Source organism: Rutidosis leptorrhynchoides, chromosome 4, assembly GCF_046630445.1.
Source record: "Rutidosis leptorrhynchoides isolate AG116_Rl617_1_P2 chromosome 4, CSIRO_AGI_Rlap_v1, whole genome shotgun sequence".
NCBI lineage: Eukaryota > Viridiplantae > Streptophyta > Magnoliopsida > Asterales > Asteraceae > Rutidosis > Rutidosis leptorrhynchoides.
In genome coordinates, this window is record NC_092336.1 from 284,896,739 (window position 1) to 284,904,132 (window position 7,394).

The window sequence follows — 7,394 nt, forward strand, 5'->3', positions numbered from 1 at the left end:
TTCAGAGAAACAGAAATGGTAAGATGATTAAGTTGTTATCGGGTTAGCGGGACGTCGCGGGTTCAAACCGCGACTTGCGCATTTTCTTAAGGGCTACTCCTTTGAGGTTTCGTGAATCCGAGGTCAACCCTACACTTGTTAAATGACGTCATATGTATTTTTACTACAAAATACAGTATGGTGAGTTCATTTGATTCCCTTTTACTCTTTACATTTTTGGGACTGAGAATACATGTGTTGTTTTTATAACTGCTTTATTAAATGCTTTTGAAATATATTTTTAACTGCGAATACATGAAATACCCTTTTATAAATATTTGACGAGATAGACACAATCAAAACATTCCTCGCATGAATTATTATGCAGACAGAAGTTCTGCGGATTATTATTGAATTATGTGGACATGATAATTACCACCATTGAATTATGTGGACATGATAATTGACACCATTGAATTATGTGGATATGATAATTGCCACTATTGAATTATGTAGACATGATAATTGCCACCAATTGATGTGAATATTATGTATCGAGAGAATGATTTTATACACAGGTTATGTGTATGCTATTTTGTACACGAGATATGTGTACGGTTACTAAGATTTATGAAAGATGATTTCGTACACGAGAAAGGTGTACTGTATTTAAAAGATATCGCATGTACATTACAGGTGGGTATAGGATTCGGGCCCATTTGTACCATGCAGCATTTTTAATCTTGTGGTCTATCAAAATGATGAATTTTATTGTTTTATGATAAACTTATGAACTCACCAACCTTTTGGTTGACACTTTAAAGCATGTTTATTCTCAGGTATGAAAGAAATCTTCCGCTGTGCATTTGCTCATATTACATGGAGTCGTTCATGGCATATAGAGGTCAGAACCTCGCAATGGGACCAACTGTTGAAGACTTCGTCCAGATGGAGTAGGACGGGTCATTTCAGTTGGTATCAGAGCGGTGGTCTTAGCGAACCAAGTCTTGCATTAGTGTGTCTAACTGATAGTTGTTTAGATGCATTAGTGAGTCTGGACTTCGACCGTTTCTGCATGTCAAAAGTTTTGCTTGTCATTTCATGTTGAAAATTACCTGCTTATCATTCTTAGGAAATCATTTGCTTATCATCCTTAAAGTCTAGACACATCTTACTGCTTCTATTGCATAGACAGTGTATAGATAAATTCATATCTTAGCGTATCTGTTTTTGTTACCTTTGCCTGACAGCTTCCGTAGATTCCTCCGTAACTTATGGGATTTTAGTTTTATATATGCATATGTAAATTATGTATTGTAGGATACTAATCTATATCCTATAATCTATTTCTTATCGAAAATCCTTCATCTGATCGTACGAAATGAATCCCTCAACCAGTTCGAGTCCCTCAGATTTCGATAACTATTCCGATAGTTATTCTGACAGCTATTCCGACATGGATGTTCACCTAAACTTCGGAAGCAGCGTCACTAGAATAAATCAACCAATTAGCCATCCCCAATTCATTTGATGGGTTCGTGATCGACTTAATCAATGGAGGCGCAAAAAAGGCGATCCCTTCCACCAGCCGAATCTACCTCTTGGCAATGAACATGAAGCATTTACCGGCGAACCCATTCGAAACACCATTTTCACACTCATTTCCAGAGTATCTCGCCACGATTATACTTTTATCAAAAATTCTAAATCTCATTCATCCGTTCGTTCCGACCGACAATCATCCTGGAATAATAGAAGAAGTCAACGAGCTTCGCGCTCAAGTAATCAATTTAGAAAACATGGTGCAAAACTTACCAGCTTCAACAACATCACCGTCACCAATAGTACCATCAACAACCCAAGTTTCAACATCACATGTCTCAACGACTCATTCTGTACTTCGAGTATAATCATCGTTCTACATGATGTTATACATCATTTATCTTCGTTCGACATGGCGATTATATAATCTCTAATGTTTTAGAGATTATATATATTCTTGTTCTAACGGTAAACCAAATGAGATTAATTGCATATTAACTCATTAAATCTATATTACATCTGGAGAAAATATATATGTATATATATTTTTTCATAAAGATTGTAATTTAAAATTCTTTCGTACAAACTGTTAATGGTGAAAATATTTTAACGGGTAGGTAATACCCGAGGAATATTTAAATTTCACATTAATAAGTACACTGTACATTCTTTCAAATCTGATTCAACAGTCAGTTACTATCCTACTTACATCCACAGATATACGAATCCGTTCACCACAGAATAACTATTTTCATCCAATTTCATATTTGGATTTTGATTTATCAGGATCCAACAAGTGGCATAATGATGAAAACATTGGACAAAATAAAATTTGTTAGAAACAAACAAATTAACTAAGAGAAATTTTGTTAAGAATCCACGCTAACTGTTCCTAGCTAACTGTTAATTCCGTGTTATTTTTTTTATTTATCGCAATTTAATTATCGCAATTTTATTTATCGTCATTTAATTTCTGTTATTTATTTTACGCACTTTAAATATCGGGACACGTATACAAGGTTTTGACATATCATATCGACGCATCTATATATATTATTTGGAATAACCATAGACACTCTATATGTAGTAATGCGGGAGTTAGCTATACAGGGTTGAGGTTGATTCTACAATAATATATATAGTTTGAGTTGTGATCGAGTCTGAGAACATTGGACAATCAAATTGAATTAAAATATTGATTATAACATATGAAACTAAACAATTCTTCAAGTTTGCCACTTGATTTCATCTTAAACCTCATTTGTATCTTGACGATTACAATCTGCGTTCAAACCTTTCATGATTCTTGAAGACACCTCAATCGAGAAGATGAACCAACCACATTTCATATACAGAAGGAAAGATTTATGCATATAGTTATGCACATGAAAAACTCTCAGAAATTGAGTAAACGTTTATCACGTATATGTGCTAGCTCCTTTGGCGTTGTTATTACCAAAAATAACTTTGAAATCCCTTTCCAAATTAGCCAATTTTATCACAGCTCCAGCAAACCAACTTCGACTTTCATTCGAATAAACCTTATTATAACCTTGATATATAAGTTTGTCTTTCGTCATCGTTACTGGGGAACCTTTTATATTCCATCATATTACCAGCAGACGTACCAGCAACCTCGTTGCTCCTTGGCTTAAAACTCTCCGACAAATCACTATATTTATCTATTGAAGTCTTATCATATACTCATCCGCATCTTGTAACAAGAATTGCCATACCAATTACCGGGAATCAGCAAATCTGTATTGTGAGTCTCCAACATTTCAACATCAACAGTTATATGTATCCATATAACATTTATCTCTTTGAACTATGATCTTCCATTCTGAAATTCTGAAAAGCACCCAGTCTCCGAATTAATACTCTGAATTTTGAAAAGTTGAATGAAGCAACAAAAAAAAAATGTAAACGACCTCAACAGCCAAAAGTTAATAATAAAGAATAGTATGTTAGCAAAGCTCAAAAAAGTTAGAACTGGAAAACGGATTAAGCAAACCATGAAGGACACTCTGAACAAATCACAAGGACTAAACTTGTACATAAAGAATCCAGATGATTCTATTTCTGATGAAATCTTTAGAGAATACCTTGCTCTTGACTCTAAACCTTGCGGACAAATCTTCTTCATCATCTTTCGATTTTAGAAATTCCAAGATATCATCGTATCTTTCATTATAAATATCCTCCATATTTCTGAAGATATTTTTATAACTATTCTCATCTGAAATCATTAATCTCTTTGTGCTATCAGTGTTACATCATATAGAAACTGTTAGTTTCTATATTCTGTAAACTTTCGAGCTTAAAATATGAATGTTATTGAAGTAATGTTCAGAACTGATGCATGAGTTAGTATAATATAATGACACTTGATCAACGTGATTATATTACAGTAAGTCATACTGAGTTTCTAATGGAACGTGATGATTCACAGATCATAACGTCATCATGTGCCATGTTACACAAATCTTGTATTCTATTTAGCCTCAAAAATATCAAGAAAATATTTTCTTGATGATTCGGTCTTTTCCGGATATTCTGGTAATTTGAAAAATCAAATCGTGCTAATGCATTCCTTTCTGCTTAGAATACTATAATCATTTGAAACTCTATATCTACGAATTCTGGACCATTATTCGCTTGACTTAAAGTCAGAAAAAGAAGACAAGAGTATGAAACTCTGATATATAAGGGAAAATACAAAGCCCAACAACAATACCGAAATTACAAACCGTGGATATCAGTGCGTATAGCAATATAAAGACACGGGAGGATTATAAATACAATAATCACTAGAGCATAGTAGAAATAAACAGATTCTTCCTGTGGCAGTTGGAAAAGAAGGACGATCATTGCGATAGTCAGAATGAGAACAAGGATTAGAACCGGATTAAGCAATATTATAATCTTTTGATATATGAACTAAGAAAGAAGGTATAGAAGTGACGAGGATAATAAAATGGAAGAAGTTAATTTATAATGGAAACATCCGACATAGAAATCGAGACAGATGATCACATTTAATTATAGAGATCTTAATTTCTTTAAATCTCGAAGAATCAGATCTTATAGATTTTCAAGATTTTCTTTTAAATCCCTTGAATTCTGGAATTCAACCATGACTACGTCAAAAGTTAAATATCTATCTCAATCTTCTATGATAGCGTCACACGTACGTTTCGAGTAATCGAATTATTCTATAAATATTACTCAATGTTGATAAAACTCCATTTATCAACTTGTATTTGTCATAAAAACATTTTTATTGTTAGCCATGACGACCTCACTCAAATTTCGGGACGAAATTTCTTTAACGGGTAGGTACTGCGACGACCCGGAAATTTCTGACTAAATTTAAACTTAATCTTTATATGTTTCCGACATGATAAGCAAAGTCTGTAAAGTTGAGTCCTAAAATTTTTGAACTATTTAGATGGATTCATTTAACCTTTGACTGATCTTGACGATTCACGAACATTGTGTGTAAATAATTATGTAAATATATGTGTGTGTATATATATATATATATATATATATATATATATATATATATATATATATATATATAAGAGTACATATTAAGTTGAATTAATAAAATGCAAAATAATCATTTGAATTGAAAATGTAAAGTGAGGTGCAAAGTAATTAAGCTGTTATTTAAATGAATATATATATATATATATATATATATATATATATATATATATATATATATATATATATATATATATATATATATATATGTGAATATGTATTATATAAATATTAAACATTACATGATTACTAAATTGTGATACTAATATATGTAATTACAAAGTTAAAAAAATAAATGTTTATATTAATATTATTATAAATGGTATGAATATTAATACTAATATATTATTATTGATACATCTAATTTTTTATATCATTATAATTGGTAGTAAAAATTATAATTTAAGGTTACTATGATTATTTATTATTACCATCATCTTTATCAATATTATTATTAGGTATATCAGGAAATAATAAAATCTATTATATTATCAATAATAATATAATAATAAACATTTTTATGACTAATACTATAATTATTATTTATAATTATTATTAAAATAATTATTACAAATATATTTTTTTATCAATAATATTAATTATATAAATTATATAACTTAAATATCGTACAAATTTGTTATATGTATCCATCAATCTATAGTTATTTTCGTTCCTATCTGTGATTTGGTTATAAGTCGAAATCAACCTACATATCATATACAAATTCCATTTGATTCCACTATCAACTTCTATTATTTTTTTATTTTTACTTCTGTACTGGATTATGCATTTGAGGAGAAGTTAAACAGATAAATACAAAATCAGTTTTCCTTTGCTATCTGCTTTTGTTCTTTAGTTTCCTGGTTTGAAATTCATGACGAGACACATTGTTCTATTTAAATCATTCAGCAATTGGTTATTTAAACATCCAAATTTATTATCAACCATGAACACCATATTAAACACATGTTATAGCCGCCTTCTGTTCTATTTAAAATAAGCAACCCACCATAGTAACCACGAACACTATTAAGAGTCCCATGACAGCTGCTACCCATCAAATTGCTATTTCTGCGATAATCAGGGACCTATAACAATGACACCAACATAAATTTTATTACTATCATTTGCCCTATTTTTTTTTAGTCGAAACCCCAACCAACTCTAGCTCTATCTCTCTTTTCTATTTCTCCTTTTTTCTTTCTTGCTTCCTTCGTAAACATTAACCTGATGCACCATGGTAACCCGTCTGTTACTATGACTGTTCAACTAACACAACTTTCGAAACCCAAATAATCCACCATAATCAAACCCAACATCAAAAGATGACTACTGCTGCTAAAACTTTGGTTTCTTCCCGTTACAATCACCACAACTCCATCTTTATTTGAAACCCTATTAAACTGCTATAACTATTACTTTGTTCGTGTTTTCCTATCATTCAAATATCATCGAAATCTGCTGCTTTGCTTCACTTTCTATCTTGCTGCAATCACCACTAGTTTCCTGTTTTATTTTAACGAATATGAGATGATCAAATGTGGAAGGCACGCGTGATTTTAGGAATAATATAATAAGAGATTGAATTGTTGTTACATGCTGTTTTGTTTCACAAGAAACCCCACCCACTACATCATGTTGGAATTTAAAGGTAACTAGTGGACAAGCAAGTAGATGGCAATGAACCTCACTTGATTAGTAAAGAAAAGGGGAAACGTTTTGTTGCAAGGTAGTTTGATTGGACCACTATTTGCTACTTTTCCATTTAGACCATGACTTGTGGAGCCAAACAAACTGAAAATTTCAAGGCCATACCTCCGAAATATTCCATGCTGTGTGTACATAATTATTGTCGACAGATTAAAATACTAAGTGGCACCTTATCACGAAATAATTCGGCAGTTTGATTAATATAAGGCATAGGTGGTGCATTAGTATATGGGTGGGGTCTATAGTAGTTCGATTATTCTCAACTGCAGCAAGTATAATTTGATTTTTAAAACGAGTGATCACGTGTACATCCTTTTCATCTTTTCATTGGCCGACAGTTTTGCGGGAGGATGTAGACCTTTTCTTTTTGTTCTTCATATAGTCGAAAATCCCTTTTGATATATGGACTTGTGAAGAAATCCCCACCGGGCTCGCCATTTTACAACTTGGGCCGTTTAAATGATTGAGTTGTTGGGACAAAACCCATTTCATGTTCTGTTAAAAAAATGCGATTAAAGGGTGGTGATTAAATGATGGTTTCATGATGAATTATGATACTGTGACAATGAGATGATGATATATGTGATGATAATCATAATGATGTTATTATG